General features: G+C 44.3%; 1 protein-coding gene across 2 annotated transcripts in view; it reads right to left on the minus strand.

Moving 5' to 3' along the window:
* Positions 1 to 24,825, minus strand: part of pawr (PRKC, apoptosis, WT1, regulator) — a 68,454-nt gene that overhangs the window by 35,461 nt on the left and 8,168 nt on the right. The gene's annotated exons all lie outside the window — the stretch shown is intronic.

The following is a 24,825-nucleotide window of genomic DNA, read 5'->3' on the forward strand; positions in this document are numbered from 1 at the left end:
AAATGCGAAAACAATGCACTTTCACTTGAAACATTGTCACGTAAACATGGTCTTAAGGAGCGATCGATCTTCAGGAAACAGTTCCAGATCAGCAGGTGACGGTAGCAGAGAGCTGCCATCCATAATTAAAGCCGTACGATTAACTCACGTTGGAACAAACATGCTTAAAGGCTGCAGAAACCCTCTACTCACATCTTCTTACAGGTTAATTATCTTTGGTTTTGTAGAAAATCCCAATGATAATATATTTAAGCTTTATTTTGTTACTATTTTATCGAAGTAAACTCAAGTGCTCCTTTTAATAAAGTCCAGATTTGTGAAAACAGGTGACCTCTACATGAGCAGCCACAGTGCATGTATAGTGTGTCTGGCAGCCTTGTGACAGAGACTGATAAGAGGGATATCTTGTACCGGGCTTGGAGTTAATAATGGCTTATCTCATGGCCATTTTATCAGAGGTCTACAATGCGATCCCTGACCCCGGGCTGCGGCTGAAAGCCTCCAACCTCTCCACTAACCTCCTCCCAGGAATGTCTGGTATCTCCTCGCATGTAGACTTGATCGCGGCCCCGCGGCCTGCGGGCGCGATGCCAAATGGGTTGTTTAACATCTGGTTGATTCTTCTATTTTAGCAACTGAAGCCCTGGAGTGTGCTGGCCTGGGCTCACCTCGCAGCCTGGCACGCAGCGGGCCCCGTCCGTTTGGCTGGAGGCTCGGAGACAGAGGGGTTTGTGTCGGCTGGGCTCGTCTCGGGGTGGACACCTCGCGGTGAGACGAGCCAACGTGGAACTGCGACGCTCGAGGAGCAGACACGTGTCTCTGACTGGGTTCAACCTCACGAGAACCGAGCCAGATGCCATTCAGTCCTCGGTCCGTCGTGTTTCTTGGCCGGGCTCTCTCGGCCCGGGGCTCGTTCTCATTCAGAGCTCTGACGACTCCGGGACTAGCCGGCTTTCACGGACCTATCAGAGGTACCACAGACCTGGTCAGGAGCGACGCCAGGTCTACGGCGTCCAAAAGCGGCACGGCCATAATAGCTTTCCCACATTGTCAGGGAAGCGTGATGGCAAACCGGTAAAACGTTGAAGAGCATGCAATACGAGACCCCTCTGGGCATTTTTACAAGCAAAACAACGGGCCTGGCTCACAGACTCTTACCGTGATCCGTAACCGCTCTCACAGTCCAGCACGAACAGGAAGTGGTCTCCAACCTGGCTGCATAACGCAACACTTTGGATTTTACCTTTTAATGACACTCGTCTTATGCAAGTTCGACCCATTTTGGGTGCTCGAAACACATTTATGGGGCACCGCAGTGGTGCAGTGGTTTAGCACCCCCAGGTCCGAGTGAGAATTCAAGTCCGGATTGGGTTTCAGGGTTGAAGCTTCCTCCCTCTCATGCACGGATTTACTCCTGCGACTCCCACAGTCCTCCTTTACAAACAAGCTTTTCAAGTGAAAACGCAAAACTTTTGTCGTGTTTTGGGATCCATTAATTGAGCACAACAGTGTTCGAAACCACTGAAGAAAACATTTTGAAAAAGCCGTCTCAGCCTCTGTGGAAACGCTACTTTTCTGAAACCCCGCGACAGCGCATGCCCTGCAGAAAAGATTATTTTGCACATACTCAGTAATAACAATAATATCCATAATTACAGGTTTGTCTCACTTTTAACCAAAACAGCAAAGCAAAAGTGAAATCCATTCACTTTCTATACCAACATAACCCAGTGGGGTCCTGAGGTCTGTCCAACATGGTAGAATACACCCTGGCGGTGAGACCACCAGTCAACCAAAAGGCCAACGGAAAGAGACAGCCGACCAATAACAGGATTTCATGTCTGAGACTTCACCATGAGCCAACCGCCACACCCCATACGCACACGCCGCGAAATCCACTCAGACAAGTGGTGCAAGGCAACAGTTTTAATCAGAGTGCAGCAACAACAGAATTAACATGTTAAGACTGATTTTAGGTTGCACCTGTGTGAGCGACGTCGTGATAGGGTAAATTACAAAACGAGTAATTGCCTTCTAATTTTCCACATTAGCATTTCAAAATGAGGTGCTGCACTTGCGATGCTTTGGCAGTTTGTGCCTGACCTGATACATATTAATCCCATTTTTGCAGGACCTTAATTCGGGTTTAGAACCGAGGCCGTAACGATCATCTGCAGACCCGCCATTGCAAAACTCTCATCAAGGACAAGTAATGGTTTTACTCCCAACTGAGGTTGCACTTTCCATAATAATTATGGTAATCACATTTACAAAGAGTTAATAATCATGGGGGAAAATGGGCACCATTGAGTTTGCTGGGGAATCATTCTAATTTGGCTGGACTGAAACGCTGGGCTGCAATTCCAGTTAAAACCTGATGAGATCAGGCCTAAATAACTATCATTCCTGTACAAAGTCGGAGCTGGCTTCGAATAATAGTCAAAGCATGAATTCAAATAAAAGCACAATGCAAGAGACCCAAGTCACTATCAACATTTTCATGTGTGTGTGTGTGTGTGTGTGTGTGTGTGTGTGTGTGTGTGTGTGTGTGTGTGTGTGTGTGTGTGTGTGTGTGTGTGTGTGTGTGTGTGTGTGTGTGACCCTGTATGTCCTTGAGATGTCCACAACATGGCTGTGCAGAATAATGAAGGCTCGAGATGGTCTGAACCTGATGAGTGGGTGATTATAAAGATAGGAATAAAGAGCAGTGAGTCAACCTCGGTGTGTGTGTGTGTGTGTGTGTGTGTGTGTGTGTGTGTGTGTGTGTGTGTGTGTGTGTGTGTGTGTGTGTGTGTGTGTGTGTGTGTGTGTGTGTGTCAGCTGCACAGCAGTAGCAGCCTGAGGGCACCTGATGGCACTGCCTAACCATCCCGTTGCCTGACCAGCACACCTGGCAATAAAACGGCTTTGTGGTTGTGTTACATCTCCTGGTAAACACAGCTGCTGGCATCGCGGAGCCTCACAGGGGAAAGATCAAAAACCGTGCGGGGAGACGCCGGCTGGCGGGCGTGTGCGTGCTGCCGTGCCTGCGTCGTCACGTTATTTCCAAGTCAAAGTGATCTCACATGGCTGTTTGGATTTCTTCCTTTGTTTCTTCGCTTGCATCCAATTCAAGATCAATCTCAAGCGTAGCTTTCAGAGGAGTTCTGTCAAAACGTTTTCCGGTTCGGATTATCAAACACTGAGTGGCGTCCAAAGCAGTAGTACACGGAGCCGAACACAATGCAGAGGAAGAAAGACGATGCACAACCTTCAGCTTGGGGAAGATAGTAGCACAGCTGTGTGAATTTAGTCCGTTTTCGTCATTTGACCGGAAACTCCTTGTAAGATGCATCACAGCTGTTTTTATAAGCATGTCTGCTTCCCAGGCTGTTTACACCGGCCCCGCCCACATTATTGTGACATGCAGCTTTGTGAGGCGTCTGTTCTGCCTCAGAAACAGAAACAACAGCTTCAGATATGAACATTGAGGACCTGTTTGCAAGTTTTCAAGTGATAACGCAAAACCTTTTTTGTATTTTGAGGGTTCATTCACACTAGTACAAGTAGTCAGTCACTGACAACCCAACTTTTTGAAAATGCTCCGACTCCAACTAGTGGCCCGACATGAGAACTACATTGTTTCTGCCGTTTCCAAAATGTTGCCGTGTAAACGCGTAACTTTCCTGAAACAAAAACGATGCGTTTTCGCTTGAACCGTTGTTGCGTTAACGGGTCTAAGGCAACAGACTGAAACCACGTCCTCCTTCTTTCTGGGTACGTAAACGTCGCAAGAGGCAAAAGCTTTGTAGAAAATGCACAATTGACGTGTAGATTCAATCAGATGGAGAGTTGAAGGTTCATTGGAAGGTCGTTAAAAACAATGAGACTTTGCTCTGCGCAGATTTGAATGCTACGATTCTGTGGATGCATCTTACATAAGGGACTTTTAAAATGTATTTTCTGCAGTGAAAAATAAACTTTCCCACACTCCAGCCAGCAGTGACTTTAGTCTCCTTTCGAGTACATTCGGCATTCAGTCACATACAAAAACAGTGTGGAGGTTCAACAAGCTGGGGATTGTTGTTTTGATCAAGTCATTGGGGAAGAACGGCCCGGAGAGCAAAGATTTCCTCCAGAGATTGTTTGCTCTTTGTCATTTTTAAACTGTTTGGCCTGATGGAGGAGACTTTTTGGGAGCCTAATTAACGAGATAATGTCTTGGAGATGTAAAAAGAGAACCTCTGGCTCCCGGCGAGCCGTGCAGCTTCAGAGCAGGTCGCAATTCAATTATTTTACACGGCGCACAACAAGAGACCAAGGCTGTCTCTTGAAAGTCAAATTCAACAGTCGGATTAGGCTGCTTTACAGGAAATAAATGGCCTTCTTTGTCTTGTTAGCTCTGGATCCGTCTCCATTGTCTACTTTCTGCTCACATGCGGATCCAAACAATATGACTCAATCCAAAGGTGCATGTTCAGACGACACACAGTAAACACTGGTTTATTAATGTGCAACTGCTTTATAATTAATAACAGCTGGTGAACAAGCCTTGGACCCATTGTTTTCTTCCCATAATGCTACTAAATCCATCTGTTCGGATCCGGTTTGTACCTTCAATTTGTTTGTTTTTTATTGTGAGACGTAGAAAAAGGCAGAGGAGAAAGCTCACATTTCAAAGGATGTGGCATTTCAACTAAAGATGGGAGGTATTCACTGCAACGTTGAGTGAATACATATAGAAAAGCACATTTCAATTCCCTTTCAATCGGCCCTGCAGTTGTAAAGAACATGCATTTGTGGGACAAGATGCAGTTGCACCCATTAAAACTTGGCTTCTCATACAAAACAGTTTATTTGATGCAGTTAAAACACTTTTTACTAGAAAAGTGAATAAATAACAGTTTGAATGCACCCGTGTAGCGGCGACATTCCTACCTGAGGACTTGACAACGGCAATAGGAATCACACAGGCCCCCATAAATCAGGGCTCGCCAACCTTCAACACTCAAAGAGCCATTTGGACTCGTTTCCCACTGAACGCACACGGAGCGTCGTCACTCTAAAAAAGTCTGTAATATTAAAATACCTCATCTGCCATAAATACTCCCATTATTGTTCACGCACGCTGCTTTGCGTACACTGGTTGTTTTGTTAACTCAGCGCTCCACAGCACCGTGGTCTTCTGACGAGGTTCAGACGCTCCTCTCAGTGACAGGAGGAGATCCAGCAGGAGATAGACGCTGCAGTTGGGATTGGGAACGTTTTCTGTTGCATCACAAATACGGAAGCTCACGGCTGTGGCTGCAACTACTGAGCAATGACAGAGCCGCGAGTTGCTGACCCCTGCTATAAATGATCAGAAAACAACTTTTGATCTTTTGAAATTGATCAATGTGTAACATCAGCTGCAAAAATAAATAAGTCGCCGTTCATCGTTGAGTAGTTGGATTAAAAAACAAACATTTCAAAATTTCCTGATAATATATTATGATAAAAGCAAAGATTTTTCCGGAATTTGTGAACCGAGCATAACCCTCAGTTGGTCAGTTGGAGTATATCAGATACTAAATGCAGGAAAAACGACAAATGAACACTGCTGTGCTGGAAGATATCCACTCAACATATTTCTTGCTATGGCGCACAATGCTACTTCACAATGAATGTTTACATATAGTAAACCTTTAAAAGTGCCATCAAACCAACAATCTGCAGGACCCTGAAAGATAAGCGACAATCATGCACGCGTCCTCACATCAAGTCTTCTTTCGTTGCGGTTGCATGATGTTTTGCACGGCTGATTCCATATGAGCTCTCATGGCCGAGGCCGGTTATAGCCCATAGGAGCATCTTGTTCAAACAAACATGGGCTAGAGGACAATCTACCGACCACACAGCGCCACGGGAGAGGGGCCTGGAGGGGGGGGGGGGGGGGGGGGGGGGGGGGTGGACTACTCTAGCCATGATTGACACTGCTTACAAAAAAAAAACCTTCACTTCTATTTAAAGCCCATGTCTGCCGTCCTATTCTCAACGCAATGGCTTTTCATTTCTATTCATGATGACTCCTGTTGAGAGATGGACCATTGTAGATGAAAGAGAAGCCAGCTGAATGCCGGATACATTCAAAACATGATTTATGGAGGGAGGGAGGCTCTCTGTGAGTTCCTTCTTCATGAATAACATTAGAAGGTATAACAGCAGCATCTGCTTGACAGCTGGACAGCGGAAAGGTAGAAAATCAACAAATTCCCGGGACATTTGGAAGCACTTGAAGCAGCTGAAGTATGCATTGTTTACACTGGCGCTCTCCTTTTTGGGTACCGTCTGTAAATGTTGCCATTTAGAAAGACTTCATAACTTACACCCGCTTGTAAAAAGCGTGTTGTCTACTTCGACTACAGGCAGGTGCTATTTAGGGGGAAAAAATATTCTGTCCTCGACCAGTTGGAAGGAAAAAAGTACAAATACCAGATGTAGCTAAACAGATGTGAAAGCTAACAAGCACAGCTGCAACAGGGAGCCAATTCTCGCGACCAGCACTGCTAAAAATACTAAACTGAGCTGTGTGAGTTTCTAAAAAAAGGGTTCTACAGGTTTCTACAAGTTCAATTTAAGACCCCTTAGAACAGATCTTAATGCACATTTCAGTGTAAATTGGCTTCTAATTGGAACCGGACCCATTAATGTTACTTTCTTTACAGTTTGGATATTCCCCAAACACCTCTAAACACAAGATACAGCAAAAAAAAAGTATGGCGACAGAACTTTAGTTTGGCTCCTGATGGCTAATTTTGTAATGATCAATCTTTCCACTCATGTAAAAAATAAATAAATAGCTATTTATTTCTGTTAATTTTATGTTAAATAGAAAGGGTTAAAACCTAAAATGTAAACAATTAATATGATCAAATAAATAAAATGAAGCAAAAAATAGCTCCATTTACAAATATAGTTACTGTACATCAATAAAAACTATATGTATATCAATATATCAATACAATAACCTCATTTCTTAAAACATCCCTGCTAAACATTTCAAGCAGCCTCTATCATCCATAGACGGTCATCGTTCTTCTGCGGACTTAATAAAAAGTAGACGACCTCACAGTTTCATGAATAATCAAATACTTCTGTTCAGCGGTGTATTGATCCTGGAGAAGTTGGTACCCTCAATGTGGGCCTTCTTCAAAAGCAGCCTGGAATCACAATTCTAAGGCTACTCTATTTAGTGAAAATCCATCAATAATATTTGCTCATAGTTGATTAATGTCAGTATAAGTTGGCAGTTGTCAACACTTCATAACACCCCGCCCGACTCGGCCTGATTGGTTCCTCCACTGAGCGTCAGTTGGAAACGTCGGGCACTCAGAACTATTGTTGAACTCCTCTTCAAAACAGCCAAACACCGAGATAACAGACTCTCTCAACTGTCATTGGACAGCTTTGATGACACTGACAAAAGTCAATGGCACTGTCAACACTGCCTGAACACCTTTTAGAAACCTTCAGACAGTCCAGTGTGTCGGTTGTGTGGACTGAAGCTGAGAGACCCAACACTCAATAAACGCATCTAAAAATGCTGAAAGCTGTCGTTTTCATGTTGGGCCACTAGTGGGTGCTGTTGGTTTTTTGTAATGAAACCACACAGACATACAGAACATTACGCTGTATACGTTAACGGGAGAAAACAGACCTTCTAGTGGACAGAGTGCCAAGGTGGCTTGTTATTACCGTGACTGTCCAGGAGAATCTGGACCGGGAGTCATGACACGATGGCGGAAACATTGTTATTGTCACTCAACTGAGCACGTGCAGAATAAATGCTTACTACAGACATGGTGTTTATATGCAGTAGCAGCATTTAAGAGAAGCAGCGTTTCCCCTCGTTTTCACAATGAAAAAGTTCCACTGTAGAAGCCGTTTTCAAAATGTTGTGTTTTCAGTGGCTCTGAGCACCTTTGCTGTGTCAACAGACGCACAAAACGTACGCAAGTTTGCATTTTCCCTTCCTTGTGTAAAGGGGCCTTATGCTGAGAAACTGATTTACCCACAGAATAATACATAACCGGTGAAAGTCAGAAATGAAGAAAGGATTTCTCAGCTTTAGTGTAGAAAACTGACAAGTGTTGACAGCTCAGTCACCGGCAGCAACGACGACGGGACCGGGACCATATTTATGACTTGTGAATAATCTCCTCCAGATGGAAAAGCTCCACAAACAAATAAAACATTTTTGTTTTGTGAACCAGCCGGTGTGAAGATTTGGTGCAACAGCAGCTAACGGTGGCCGCGAGTGTCTGGATTTGAACTGGGAGAGCCCGGTGAGCCGGCTTCAAATATCAGAGGAATTTCAAATGAAGTGCGAGTGGATCCCAAGAGCCACTGCAGCGGGACGCTCATCCAGCTCGTGTGGCGGAACCTGCCAAAACAAACCCACAGACTCTCCAGAGTCAGCACAGATGAGTCGCAGACACTCAGGAAAATAACCTTTGTTTCTCTCCCCGCTGTGCTGCTGCCCAACGCCACACTTACATCTGCTGGTGTGATTGAACTTGTGTGGCCAAGCCCGAGCTCCGGTCTCTCTGCAGATGTGAGAGGAGTTTAAAGTGCTGCTTCCAGCCCGAGACAACAAATCCAAATGGAAGCGACAGCGAAGTCGACTTTGAACAGATAGAAACGCGAAACGAGAGGCGTGAGATTAATACGACAAGAGGGGGCTGCCCGTCTCCGAGCAGAAACCTCGTTCAATACGTGAGGAGATATCATCCAAGGCCTCAGAATAAACAGACAGCAGACTCATTTCACCGGCAGGTACAGTCTTATCAGATTTCAGCCGACGAGTTTCAGAACAGCAGGTAGAGGCGAGAGGAGGAGAGCGAGTGTCTGGCGTTGTGCCGCGGTGGGATTCGCTCAGCGTGGCGTCTCCTCGGGACGACGACTCACAAAGCAAAGACTGGCTGTACCTCCCTCGCTGTCATGATTGGCGACAGCACAACTGTCCTTTATGTTTACTGCTCAGGGTTTAATACACTCCCAAACACTAAATGTGAGAACTGCTGATACAAACAAACAATACAAATTGCACCTAAACATACATTTCTAATAATATTGCTCATTAAGCCCAAATAAATGAAATCCTTTACCTACATTGGCATGAAATAAAACTTTGAAATATTGGCACGTCAAGCTGCAACTATCCTTACCCTAAAAATCACATGACAAACAATATATTAACCTCATTAGCTACATTACACAACACAGGAAGTCAGTCCTGTCTTTTAGTGCTCTTTAAAACTTCTATTAAACACATTGAGAACTTATACACTGCAAAAAGTAAAATCTAGGCAAGATATAATTTCTTAAATTAAGTGAAAAATTACTTGTTTTGACTAAGTCATTTTTGCTGAAAACTAAATTGTCCGCTAAGAGTATTACTCTAGTTTTAAGATGATTATTACTTTATTTTCTTATTAGCTAGATACTCTTGGTGTTGAGTATTAAAAACTAGTTATAAGTACTGTTTGGCTTAAAACAAGCATTTTTCTCATTTTAAGACGACTGAGCAGCAATCAAAGGACCTGAACTGGCGTTTCATGAGCCCAATCTTCTTATTTTAACATTTGAAAACAATAACACATTAATATGATACTTGTTTTGAGTCCAAAAATGCTGTTTTCAAGACACTGGGTCATATGGGGCTAGAATTATTTTATTATTTTTGAAAATTTTGTCAAGTCAAATTTTCTTGTTCTGTTAGCAGATAATTTTGCTTATTTTAAGTATTAATTCTCTTGTTTTAGTATATTTTTTCTTATTTTTTTTCAGAGGAATTTTTGCAGTGCAAGCATGTTCGTCCGTCCATCCATTAAATATGTCCCCCTGGAAACAACCACCGACATACAGTGCCGCCTGGCATAGAGGCGCGTTCAGGGGTAGAAACCAAAATAAGGAGGGATAAAAGAAGGACCTTCCAACAGGATCTTGGAGAACCAACACTCAACGACTGACTCGCTACTGTGGCTCGATTGAGACGCTAATGTTTGAAATGTGGACGATCCATGTAAATACAGCCAACGAGTTGTCCTGCAGTGGTGCAACTTTGGTTTCCTTTCACTTAAAAAAAAAAAATGTTTTCAAATTGAGAAACTATTTTAATTCCACCCGACGTCACTCGGGTTGGTTTCATGACCACTTTCACATTGTGAGCGTCTCTTCTCCCTCTGCATCTGCGTCACTTCAGGATCTTTGTCACTGGCCTCGTCTCCAGTTATCTGTGGTTTGACGGTCTTACCAGTGTTTGGATGCAGTTCCAGCGTTTTCTGATCTGGATGGGTTGTTTTTCCATCCCACTTGAGGACAGCAAGCATTAGAAGGTCAAACCCATTCGGATTCATCACTTCTTTTTAAAGAAGATCCTTCAGGGGTTTCTGGATGAAACTCAATACAAAAATATATCAGTTTTCAAGTTTCCAGTTTGTGTGCATTTTCAACCAACAGCACCAACTCGTGGCCTGGCACTCCAACTACATCTTTTTTCAACATTTAACGCAAAACTTTTGTTAAACGGGGCCTAAATGCTTTTATTTTTACCCTCCACAGTGTTGCCGGAGCGTCTCCCTTCAGCCTTCATTCATCTCCGCCTCCTGCTATTACGATGTTTTCTGCCTTTAAATTTAATTTTGACACTAAACCTGCTCGGAGTTTCTATTTGCTCAGGAGGCGGAAAGTCAACACGCGGCATTACTGGAAGCAGTGACAGTGAGTGGGGGGATTAGATAAAGGCAGAGGAAGAATTACGCATGTGTGTGGCTGCAGTAGCCTGTGATTATGTTATGTAATTTCCACTGGAGGTAACAATGGTTTGCCTTTTATTGTTGCATGCCAGTCAGTCTACCCCCCCACTCCACACCGATTCCATCCTTCCTGGTGTTAATGGGGTCAAACCGGCTCTTATCTTTTGGGGGCAGGGTTGTGCTTTTCCCCACATGACCTCCTTCCTCGTCTCTGAAGAGCAGCAGCAGCTACCATCTGATCCCTCCAGCCCCGAAGGCAGGACTCTCCAGAGCAATCGAGGCTGCAATTTCAGCCATAAAACAGCAGTTAAACGGACGTCCCTGTAGACAAACATGGAATCTGGGCCGAAACAAACACTGCTCTGACGCTCGGAGAGAAAACAAGCAGATTGAGTGAATCTGTGGCGCAAATGGCTTTCTAATGAGGAAGTGAAGCGGCTGGACGAGCTCAGCAGAATCCAAGAATCCAACGGCTGTTTGCATGCAGCTGCACTTGCAATGAAAACGCTGCAGAAATACTGGATGTACCTCAAGACGCTTTACCGAGTCCTCTGAATCATTGCGGAATTCTTGCCGCAGTGTAATATGACCAATATGGAAGCACTGATACCGATCCCCTGATCGGGTATCAGGCCCGATACTGCACAGAGTACTCATCAAAGTTCCCCGATACAACACGGCGAGTACGACATGAAGTCATCCGTCAAGGTCGCCCGCAGCTTCACGAGAGAGGACGGAAGACATGTGCGGTTTTGTGAAAGACTAAAGTAAGACGGCCTGTACATTATGTTCTGCCAAAATATCAAGTGGAGAAAGATCGCTGCTTCAAGAAAAACAAGTTAATCAGCAGAGACGTTTTGGACCAGCAGCGTTAGCCCGATGTCGCTCAGTGGTTTAACTGCTCAGCATGCAACTCCGAGCCGTGCTGCATGCTGCAGAGTGTCAGGGCTCACACACCAGTGACGCTAAACATGGTCAAAATGTGACTGATGCACTCGATAACGACTGGAGGATAATTGGAGGTGACGTAGCGCCGACGGAGAGGCTGAGCAGAGGTGGTTGGCTACAACGCACGGCCTTCGCAGACCGTTTGAGTATGAATTAGGCTTCATAGTATGTAATAAGTACTCATGTCGGTACTCGGGATCAACAAGTAGCGAAAGGTTAGTACTTGTTCTTTAAAAAAGTGGTATCGGTGCTTTTAAGTAATCAACTGATTCTTCCCACAAACAGTCCAGATTAAGACCTTAACTCCAAAACACTTGGAAATAATGGGAGCAAAGGTTACGACTGCCAACAAATCGCAGCAACGTGAAGCCAGACTCAGCAGTGAGATCCCTCTTAGACTGGAGTTCATTCACCTCTGGAGTGTGTGGATCTAATAACGGGTAGAAACGCTGGGCGGAGGCGAGCAGGACTCTGTTTGTCCAGTGTGGCTGCTTTTTGTAACGACAATACGCCATGTTGCGTATTTATAGCCGCTGTAAAGAAACGTTAGATTGGCCCTGTAACAGGCAGTGAGTGAGGAGGAAAGACAAACAGTGGCACTAATAAAACTCCTTTTAAATACCCGTTAACCCCTTCCTGGCTGCCTGTGGGAGTGCAAAGATCCTTCTCACTCTTTACATAACTGGTTTCACCACACGGCAAGTCATCAAGTATTTCTACTTTAACCAGTCTTTGAAACACAAATATCTCAACTAGCACTTAAATATTTTGGGATGTCATTCATCAAAATTGGAACCAAAAAGAGAAAACGCCACATGTTTACTGCTCAAACACGTCAGTTCTTGTCTAGATAAGCGCAATCGCACACACGTCCCACAGAAGCTGATCATGAACCAGACAGTCTGGTTTTTCACAGGTTTGCTTGTTTAAGTACAGACTTAAATAAAGATTTGAGTCTTTGATCATCCATCCTTATCTAATCGTTGTGGAAATGTGAAAATCACACCGTAATGACTTTCATCAGCAGTCTGCTATTGTAGAGGAGTCATTTAATCTCTTCTATTACACTTAATATCAATTACAAAATGTGACACTCCAGTATTGCTAAAGAGCCTCTCATAATGTATTTTCAACATGCGGGGCTATGACATGTTGAGTGAATCTAGGGAAATAGAGAGGTTGTGAGAAAGTGAACATTAACTTCATCATCTGCATACGTGGTGACATTTTTGTACCGCCGAACAATAAATAACATGTTATTTTACTGAAATTGTGTGGGGGGGGGGGGTTGTACACATACAAAAACTGGTACAAAAAGCTGAAAAAAACCCTAAAACTTACTATTTAGAAACATTTTATAACATTGCATATTATAAAACAACCAAACCTTCAGTTTTCACAAATCAGAACCAAAAGCTGAGTCGGTCATTATCAGGTGCTGATGAGTGAAAACAACATCCAATTATATTGCGGTGTGTTTTCACACAACGCTGCTCTAAAGGAGGATTCATCAGCACTAAAGACAACGCGGACAAATTTGTGATTTGGATAAATTGCGGCGCCGTTATCAGCAGTCAGTCAATCGGGGAGCGACAGCAGCGTGGGTTCACAGGTGGAAAACAAGTTGTGTCTGGGTGAATCTGGTTTCTGGGAGAAGAGACGTGCACGTACTTCCAGGACGAGTCAGAAAATCGGGAAGGAAGGAAAGTGGACTTCTCCATAATACTAAAACAGTCCGACTTGATTGTTTGTGAATGAAAGTGCAAAACGAAGCAAATGTAATCAACTTTTTGGCCTTGAGCAGAAACACAGAAATCCTGAGTTGAAATTCTTGCTTTCCGAGTGGGAGATAATCTGAATAACAGACCCGGGGGGAAAGGAGGTGCTCGTAATGAGAAATGTTTGCCGTCTCACCATGTGGAGTGACATTTATTTCAGTGCGACTGGTTACAGCATTACCTGAGAAAATGAGAGCGGCAGTATAGCTTTACTGAGCACAGCATGTTCTGGGAAACGACAAGTTTTAAATCTCTTCGCTATGCGAAGAACGCAGCTCCTGTGCAGGTCGTAATAGTTTTCTTAACGACGTTTTATACCCAGAGGACTTGGAATACATTTCTGCTTCTGCAGAGGATTAAAAATCCACTCAAACTTTCCACTCAAACTTATTGACCACAAGAATATTGTTGCAAGAACCTGGACATAAATGAAGACCATAATGGGACTAATGAAGAAAGCCACAATCGGGTCACTGGGGGATTAGAAAGATATTCATTCCTCTCATCCAAGTTCGCATCTTCTTCTGAATTCGGCGTCGTTTACACAATATCGTTTCACGTAAAAGCGCATCATTCATGTGCCTTTATGTTCAAAATGTTTCACGTTTACACAGCAAGGATGAAAACGATGTCCGTTTACACTGAAACATCAGATATGCTGAAAACGGAGTTTTGGCGCTGGGCCACTAGTGGGTGCTGTTTGTGTTTGTAATGAAGGCAGCAGAGGCGACACACCAACATTAACAATGGGAGAACAAAGAGTTCAAGTGGACAGACGACCAAGTTGGATTGTGTTTACGGTGACTGTCAAAATAAAACTACCAAGTCCAGGAGAATGTGGATTGGGAGTCTTGACACGGCGGAGGAAACATCGTTATTGTCCAGCTTCTGAGCATGTGCAGAACAACTAGTTACTACGGCTTGGTTCGCATGCAAAGTGGTATCGTTGCAGAAAAGTAGCTTTTTTGGAGGGGGGGGGGGGGGGGTGTCTGTGTTCTGGTTCATTAGGAATTGGGTCACATTATTCCCATCATAGTAAGAGAAAGGAGGCCGGGTGGGAAAATCAGAGCGAGGCTTCCTGGAAGAACAAACCAAAACCCAGCTTCCCACTCGGCCTGCTCTCTTCCTTTTCTAAAAGAAACCCTTGGTGGGGATTTTTGTGTGTGTGTGTGTGTGTGTGTGTGTGTGTGTGTGTTTTGGTGGTTTCCCATGGATTAGTGAAGGCAGGGCATTGCTGGGCGGTTGTGTGATTAGTGCATTCCTCACCGCTTCATCCCGGCCGGCGGAGCAGCACAGAGACGGTCAGCGGACTCGGGCTTGCAGCCTCAATATCGTTTCCCCGTCTCCGTTTCCTCCCGACTCGCTGTAAAGAGCTGATTCAACGCATCACTGCATCCCCGTATTTACATACAAATAAGAGAGCGGATGTGGACGGTTATCACGGCCCGCCCACCCGCACATCTCTGGTTAGTTGCTAGGTTGTTTTATTTTGTGTGTGTGTGGATAGTCAGATAGGAAAAGCCTCTCGTTCTGCCGAGGGCCATTGGAGTCGTTGAGCTTTCCTTTAACACAGATAAGGAAACAAAACAAGGATAAGAATGAAACACATGAGAGAGGACTTCAGATATCAGCCAGTAACAACCAATGAAGCTGGCTGACAAGTCTTTTAAGAACACATGTTAAACTTAATCACTGGAATTAAAGTCACACAACAGGACTAAATATCTAGAAAACTAAAAAAACATCTAAAAACCAAGAACACGGTCAACTTCTAGTCAACAACACAGAAGCACTCACTTTTAGACAACGCCACAACCATTAAATTATATTAAATCAATCCCTAAACAGGTAACTCTATATGGCTTCACAACTATCTTCAATTCAGTGGCACTTAAGATTGTTCACTTCTTGACTGGATCTTATTATGAAGACGTCACCAGAACATGATTCTGCAACATCAGCAGCAGGACTCATGCTGGTCTCGCTTTATTGACTCAGGTCCCGTTTACACAACGTTTTACATAAAATGGAAAACCTCCGTTTGCCTTTTGGCTGCCTGTTCACACCACAACAGAGTCCCAAGGTGGCACTTTTTGAAAACGCACCGAGTCTGTCTCCATGGAAACAGGTTGCAAACATTGACAATGGGGGTATGTGGACATTCTTAGAGACAGACACGGGGCATTTTCAAAAAGTTGTATTTTCACTGACTCCACGTATGGTTGTCGTGGAAACTGATGCCCAAAATACAACAAGTTTTCTATTTTCTTTTGTCGTGTCGACGGAGCTCCGGCACACTTCAAAGCAGTAAATGATGAATTAAGTGCAATTGTGATCAATTTTGTACATTTCTGATAAATTTTAATGACAAAACATCAAACACAGGAGTCAATTATTTCACTTTTGTGCCTTTAAGAAGAATCCAGTAAAAACTGACCTTTTCAAGGGTATTTTAGAGTTTTTTAAATGAGGCATGCTGAAGTCCTGAGATGACTTTGTATTTAGTGCTCCAATTACAAATTAAATGATAAGGCCTCATTTCAATCATCTGCTTTTTTCCCTGCTTTTTCATAAGAAGAGGAGGGAATCGGTCCGCTGTTGGATAACGGATATCTCTGGAAGAAGCTCAACTGTTCATCAGGGCAGAGAGGAAGAGCAGGACAGACAAAGACAAAGAGTTGCACAGCAAATGAGAGTGCATTCAGGCGTGTCCAGAAGCCAAAGGCAAGCTGACGGGGCTCAAACCAAACGTGCAAAAAAACAAAAAGAACCCCAATATATTCTAATTCATCTTTATCAACTCTACACGGAAAACTTTGGAGTTTAAAAAGGGAAAAGTGGTGGCCTGAGGTGTGCGGTTACTGCAGCTGGATGTAGACTCAACAAGAGCTTAATGGGAGGTTTTAATTCTTCAACACTGAAGCTCTTTATCTGGCCTGTGAAGTGTCACTGGAGGAGCGGGGGGCAGCCGAGACGTCACAAGTGGCAGAGCGTTGCATGCAAATGAGGCGGCAGGAATAAACCCAGCCGCTTGATTAAAAGCATCTCGGTGCAGAAAGCAGCTGCCAAATCAACAACTTTATGAAATTACTTTGCCAACGCTACGGCCCCGGGTTTATAACGTCGACATTTTGAAATTGATTGAGTGCAACATGCAATAATATAACTTATTTACTGTATGACTCATGAATAGACATACAAATGTTAATATGTTTTTTCTTCCAGATCTACACCGTCCGTGTCAGTTCTTTCTTTGTTGTTGTGATTATTTTTTACCCATTCACATGGTCGCTTGATGTTCTCAGAAGCCGGTCGGTTTGTTTACTCGTTGGCACAGTTACACGATATATCAAAATCAAGAAAAAAACAACAACAAAGTCAACAGGCTGCTTTAGTTGTGGTGGGAAGTGCAAATAAACTTGTGATGGAAAAAAGTGAATCAAACAAAGGAAAAGAAAAAAAAGAACAAGGCCACATGCAGGTCGGCAACCAGAGACGGTGATTTGAAACAGAATTTATTGCAGTTCAGTCTTCGAGCATGAATGTTATGATAAATTTGCAATACGTGGCGAAGCTCTGTCAGACAAGAAAAATCACCTTTTCTGATGAAAAACTGGTTTGAAACGATCACGGCGGCGTCACGTCACAACTCCAGGGCAACGTTACGTAACTGATCTCCAGGTGAAACTCGGCCTTCATTACAACCCGTTTCCCCGGCAGACGCACACAGCGAGGGGCACCTGAGGCTGCGTCACCGCTCCTCCACGGTTTCATCATCCCTCGCCGCACGCCAAGCCGCCAGCGGGAAGCATCAAAGCAGAGGTGGGGACTTTCTCGCCAAGAACCGGCCTCCCATTAACCCCGAGGGCGTGGGGAGGGGCGTGAACCGCCAATTAAGAAGGCAGGAAATATGACAGCCAAGCCACGGCAGAGTTTGTCGGCAGCGTTCTGCACATTCACATCAGGAAGTTTGGTCTTTAACAACGGGAGGAAAAAGTAAGAGGACGGTCGGTACTTCAGAAAGTAGCGCCTCAATAATCTCACCAAGGTCTCAGAGGTCATTGTGGCTGTAAAATGCATTTATTAAACCTTTAAATGGCACTTAAATCAAGGACTTAAGAGTAATAAACAAACCAAACAAGCAATAGAACAAAGTTTATGTTTTTCTTGTCAGAAATAAGCAACAACTGAAAGTGAAACTCGACTTTCATATGTGAAATGTCAAACTCTTAAACCCAAAGCGTCTAATTATCCGACTGACGTACAGAGCGACCAGCCTGAGATCTTACAACGTGATAATCAGTCAAATCAAAGAGTGAGGACGAAGGTGTGGTCAAAACTAGTACGTGTCAATGATACATATGATCATGGGTTTGTTGTTGCTGAGCAATTATGGATGTCGCCGTGTGGCCGAGCTGGTTTCTGATCTACTGGTTTCCACGGTAACCATTAACTGCAACGTGACAGTCGGGGTTAAAAAAAAGAGAATATTTGAATGAACGGCTTATCGAGTGACGCGTCGATCACGAAACACTGACCCGACACCGAATGTGCCGTGTTTCTGGACTCTGCGGAGGGGTCCTGTGGTCAACACATGTAAGGCCCGCGGCGCCTTGCTCAGACGTGAACACAAACCGGGACAGTCGAGGTAATTGGGCGTGTTTGCAGCTCGGGTGCACGAGGTCCAGGCTCGGCCTGGCCGAGTAACACCATCCTCACATATACAGTATCGGAAACCGTTAGAGCGTGTTTTGCATTCCAGCAGGAGCGCGGCAGCACCATTGTGTACAGAGGCCATTGTGTTGCGTCCGCTGGCAGACAGACACCGAACCAGACCGTGAGTCATGGAGGCAAAGCATGAACTCCCCCCAGGAACCGGCTGGGAGGGGTCAAGTCCTGCTCACCAGGCTGCTCCCACATCTCATGGTAGAAAAGATTTAGTCTCGTTACTATAAGTCACCATGTCCTTGTTTTACCTAACCTATTTTAAACTATGTGATGGTTTTTAGAATAGTTTCTTTCTTTCTACTCCCAGAAATTAATTTCACATGTGACACGAGCTCCCTTCCAGTCCATAGAGATGATTCCATTTGAAGCTTGGTTATTTCCTGACACCTTCTGTACTTTGGGAGCCGTGAATAATAATCCCGCGGTTAGTTAGATGATTCTTACTTTTAACGGGGGGGGGGGGGGGGGGGGGGGGGGTGTTTCAATGCTGCTCTGAGCAAAGAGGGAAATGGAACAAAGTGGCATCTGAGGACTTTTGACGTGAACAAATCAACACATTGCAGAATAAACAAATGTTCAATCAACACCTGCAGTATCGAGCTGAATCCAATTTTCACTAAATCTGCTAGAAAATTCTGCTGAAATTACCTGCAGGCTGATTCCTCCAGGCCACTCTGCTCAGATTACACCCAAAAGGACCATTTTTATTCTATTACCTCAAACTGGGATCGTCCAGACGACGCCACTCACTTTAATCGACATGAACAATAACATTTAGAGTATTCTCCATCCATCAATCTTCTATGCTGCTCAATACAGGACAGAATTACATTTATACCTACGGCCACTTTATGGTCAACAATCATCCATGTTTTTAGACTCTGGAAGAAAACCTGTCAGCCCAACAGAGAACATGCAAACTCTCCAGAGAAACGCCTCCAAGCTCTGAATCTGAATCTTTCACTGAGGCAGGAGCACTAAAAACTATAATCACACACTTAGGTACTCGAGCTGCCACATGGTTTTACAAATGCGCCAATTTGTATAATTCAATGAACCTGTTTTCAGTTGTTTTTGCCTCTTAGTTTTGCAAAATTATACATCAGGGGGGCAATTATCATTTTTTCCAATAAAGAAAGGTTTGAAGTGGCAATTGAAACCTGCAGGGTTTTCCTTAAAACACACGTACCATTGGTGATATTATATTTAAGAATCCAGCCACAATAGCCAGACAATCTGTCGTGACTGAACCAGGCAGACGGATGTAAACATTCAGAAAAGCCACTTATCAATCACTTCTGCTTTAAAAGGCACAGGTTCCACATTTGAAAAGGCCTGAGAAGAACTCCCAGGGGGCCGTGCAACACTCGCTCTCTGTCCTCCAGATAATGTTGAGGCGACGACTGTTTGCATTGGATTGCGGGACCTTTCGGAGTGACGCGATGAAGACGAGCCGGGCGACAGCGGCCCGGTCATCCTGCAGCGGGACGACTGCAGGGCGAGAGGGCCCGGGGGCCCACATGGAGAGAGAGGAACCTCATGTTTACTTATGAGCTTGAAGCCCGAAGGACTGATTTACTAATGAGACACATGAGGACAGGAGAGGGAGAGAAACAACGTGACCACGGGTCACACGCCAGATGAAGCAGACAAAAACACAAACAAGGAGCTGGAGGTGGAAAGAGAAAGAAATCGACACAAACTACACAGGCGAGTGACGAGAAACCAATCCGTCACGCCGAGCAGAGAGTTCCTCTGCTTATGAATGTTTCAGGAGGCCGCCGGCGCCACGGGGAGAGGTTAGCGCTCGCACAGGAGCGAGATTACCGCCGTTTGTGGAGGCGTGACGGCGGCGTCTCGACATCTGTCTGATTCCAGCTTCGCACGCAGGTCTGGACACGAGCGACGCGGCCCGACAGCGACAGGTAGAAAAGCACTTAGCCGCAGCATCAATTATGCAACGTTTCCTCTTACGCTTCAGAAATTAAAGGCGGACAAAATTGCCCGGGCGGCGGGAAATGAAATACCACACTGCTGTGATGCGCTCAGCGGACGGTTTGGACGGACGGGACGCGGGGTGGAATGGAGGTGGCGGCGCCAAACGGCGCCCGGAGGACGCAAACAGACGTGGAGGAAATGTCCCGCTCCGGCTCACTTAATGCATCGTAACCACTGGCTCCTGTGTGGCGGCTCAAACTGTACATTTTCCAGTGACAATGGTGACTTTGGTACGTTTGGGTTTCCGATTACGTGACAAAAATGCTGAGTAACTGAAAATATTTTTGGAAAAAGCTCAGACGCTGTTTCCATGGAAACGGGGGGGGGAAAAACTCAACATCCCAACCTGGCCCTCTGTCCATACATTGGTGTTGATGTTTATAGCGTATTGGTCCCTGCTGCATGTGTGTGTGTGGTTTCATGACAAGAACAAACAAAAACAAACAGCGCCCACTTGTGGCCTTGTCGCCATTTGTTGTTTCCGTGGAAACAATTTTAAAAATGATGGAAATGTAAAACTGTCTGAAAAACTTCATAACGATGTGATTCTTACCAACTGAAAGCCAATAAACCTATTAGACTTAAAAAGGCAGTTTGTTTTTGTTTTTTTTAAATCATCTCTCTTTCAAAGACTTTAATATTCCAGAATCTCTGGACCGTCGTGACTAATTATCAGCATGAAAAGGAAGCAAAAGGAAAATGATTGGCTGAAGGTCAGAGTGAACACAAACCAAACGCTTCTCGCTCTGTGCTGTTCTGGCGTCGTGAATTAATGGCGACGCAGCAGCTCCGTGAAAGACGTTTGTCACCGAGAGGAAGACGCGTATCATTATCGCTACTCCAGCCGGCTGACTCAGCAGCCCGGCTCGCTAAAGAACTGGTTTGGATGTGGGTCAGAACGCTGCGATGACCCGGCCGTGAGGGGGCGGGGCGAGCGCCTGCTGATCCACCGCAGCAGAGAGCAATTAGTAAAGAAAACATGGCAGAGGATGCAGTGAGTCAGTGTGTTTACACACAAGTCGAACCAAAGGTTAGTTTCTCGGTGACGTGTCCGAGGAAGCCTGCTGCGTTAGAAAATCCAAACGACGAGGAAACTAATTGAGCTAAAAATAACAAATTGTGCCATAAATCTAAAGTGTCATTCATCTGTAAAACTGAACTTTGAGTTGGAGGTTCACACTCTCAGCTATAAGAGATTAATGTGAGGAGTCTCACTATTAGTGTATTTGGAGGAGAGTATGTGTGTGTAGACCCTGGAGTCTTGGTGAAGCTCTCAGCAACACAAAGACACTCCAGCCACGAGGCTGGAGCTCGACGCCGCGGCAGGTCGGCCCTCCGCGGACAACGAGCCGCTTTGAGGCTCCGAGATCAAGGCTTCACCAGTCCTGCAGCTTCACAACAAGCATTTCTTCAATTTCAAGGGATTTCTGGCTCGGCGCTTTCAATCAGGTCTGCTTTTGAAATGGGACTTCTTCAGTCCAATGGTCTTTAAATGAACACAAGGGGGAAAAAATCCTGTGTAGAGCTGGAAAGCTCACGCAAATCCATTCATCTTCATCCATTCACGCATGTTCTTTATGTACAGAAGAGGGATCTGCTGGAAACCCTTCGTTTTAGAAAAAGTAATTCTGTAGTTTGCATGCCAGGCCACTGGGGGTGCTGTGGTTTTCTAATGTGCACAGAAAACTCATTAGTATTGATAGCATCTGGAATAAGTTAAAAATAAAAAGTGTCTTAAGAAGAAGCATGAAGAGCTTTCTACAACATTAATCTTAATCTATTAAGCAATAGAAAGTTATTTTCAAATAATCAAAATTACTTTTTTTTTTACACAAAAACTAACATAGATCTGTTAAAATGTTTAGTTCAGTCATGAAAATTATGTTTTTTCAACCAAACTTTCAACTTCAATTTAAAGGAATGCTTGAAACCTTTTACTACACAATTGCAGAAAAAACTATTGTTTCAATACTACATTCTTTTAGACGAGCTCACTTTGAAGAAAACAGCTCCGTTTATGTTTGTAAAAATTCATGTGGTCCAGAGGAGGAGGAGGAGGATTGTTTGTTCGTTGCTCCCCGTGAGCGAGTCGAGACACACGTGTAAAACCGGCTCTTCCCACGGCGTTCATAACGACGCAGCGGTCGGGCGTCGCCGCGGTGACATAACAGAGCGGAGCGAGAAAACCCGGCGGACAGAAATGGGCCTGTCGGTGTGCAGTCACTCAGACCAGGTCAACGCAGGTCGGTTGTCCCGACGCGACTCCACAAGGTTCCAGGTCAAAGCTCGGACTGAATCTGAACCTTCCAGACTGGAACCAGCGAGACCCGGACTTGGACCCGCTGCGGTTTCTTTTTCTTTAGTGTCGAGTCAGAAACCAAACCGGTTTCTTCGGCTCAAGATTGCAAAGAAGGAAGAAAATAGTCCTGCCACTCTTCATATCTTTGATCCTTAATGGAAAACTTACCAGAGTACTTTGGAGAATTACAGTTTTTTTTCACTTTATAAAGTTAATGCTCTCTTCGGTAACTGATCAGTGACGTTTCAATGCTTTCATGACAACTGAGATTTCACAAAAATTTTACTTCTCACTAATATTAAAAATGTAATCTACTGCCAGAGGAAGAGCATCTTTACTGGGAAGAACAAATGTGAATGCATTAATACATGAACATTATCTGCATATGTGATTCCATTCAATACAAATCCTGTGATAAAACTGGACTTTTCACAATATTGCATCACACGTGTACTTTGTCTCTCTGAACTTCACACTGAAACATCTTCCAAACAGAACTGAACATTCTTCCATATTTTAAAGACCATTAAAGAAAACAAGTTAATGCAAAGTGGAAAAGATACACTAAAGTATTTGTGTGATTACGAGAAGTGATTAAAGAAGAAATTCTATAAATGAAGTCTGCCACATCTTCACGTTTGTAGACGATAACTATTGATTTAACAGATTATTGATCCACACTTGAGGTCAAATTAACTATTAGCCATTACAACGCCTGCCGTTGAAAATGTAATCGATAAGTAAGTCGTTGCTACTCGTATGAGTACTTGTAGCTACATTGTAACTATGTAGAGAAACTTATCTGAACTTTTTTCCACCTCTGGTGATACACACTGAATTCTTTAAGATGTTTAATTTGCCATTGAGCATTTTTACCAACAGGACTAAAGCTTGTAAGTAGTTGTACTTGATTACAAACTTCCAAGTACTCTCACTACCTCCGTTGATACGGTAAAAACAAAGCAAAAGTAGTAACTAATATACTGAGCAGTATCAAAGAGAAGCTTGTACTTTTGCGTATTTTTGATCAGCTTTTTGTTTGGGAACAATTTTTTTCCTCAAGCTTGTAATTAGAGGGACAAAAGTGTTGAAGTGAATTTTCCCAGCGATGAGAGAAAACTGATAAACAAGCAGAACAAACGCAAGAAGAGAAGAGCGATGGGGGGAGGAGGGAGGGAGGGAAAGAAAGTAATTCCACTTTAATGAATCTAAAATGCCTCATCATGCAGAGTGGCCTGATTAGAGTCGACTCACAAATTCCAACACGAAGGAATGTGCGACCAAAAGGTTCGACATCACAAACAGAATCGTCTCGGCGGCAGACCGTTTCTACAGACGGACGGCGGCGGACAGACGAGACGAGCAAGGAAAGAAAAGGGGCCCCAAAACCACACGATCGAAAACTTTAATGTATTATTAACGTACGCTAAAGAGCGGTGAGCCGAGGAAACTTCAGATATGAAGGAACTAATCAGACGGCTGAGGTTTTGAATCGGCCTCCTGCTGAGCGTGCACGTCTCGCCGTGCATGTCGCTGCATTCCTGTTCGTGCGGGACGGCCGCTTGCCGGCCGTGACGCAGGGGAAAGGCAGTGACCTGGATAGAGGAGACTTTGAACCGAGCGTGCAGAAAACTGCTGAGCGCCGACAGGAAAACGCCAAAACAGGAAAAGGCCAAACGGTCTTTTGGACCAACAAACAGGAGGATCATGTCGTGACGGTCAACTCAGCAGAGTGAAAAGCAAAGAAGATCAAATGTTTGCTTTTGAGGGAATCTGATATCATTTGTGATATTCAAAGTCTCGATTCCATCTTTCAACTTCACCCTCACATGGAAATATAGATTAAATCTGATTTTCAAATTAGGTTTTCTCATTTCTATATGAAAACTGTGAGCCAAAGCCTGCCAGAGGCGACAGGATGGGAACGAATGGGTTAAAATGTCAAACATCCATCTGGTAGATGGAAACATTGTTAAACAAATAATCTGTCCGTATTTCTTATAAAACTCAAACTAAACTGTTACTGCATGTCCAGTGATTGTGGCCTCGGCCGGGCCAACCTTTATCCCTAATCTGTGGCTTTAAACAGCTTTTCATTGCTTCCTCCTCCTCAGAGTCACCTGCTTCCCACTGGAGCCGCTTACATACATACATACCTTTCAGCACTTTTCCTTCACAATTCAGCACTAAAAATGCAGAAATATTCATTACAGATTCTAAATTAGGTCAATATGGTTGTGCAAAACGTTGACCACGAGGTATTTGTCATGCACAAGACTGGTGCAGGACATTATAATCT

Source organism: Blennius ocellaris, assembly GCF_963422515.1.
Source record: "Blennius ocellaris genome assembly, chromosome: 22".
In the NCBI taxonomy this organism is placed as follows: Eukaryota; Metazoa; Chordata; class Actinopteri; order Blenniiformes; family Blenniidae; genus Blennius; species Blennius ocellaris.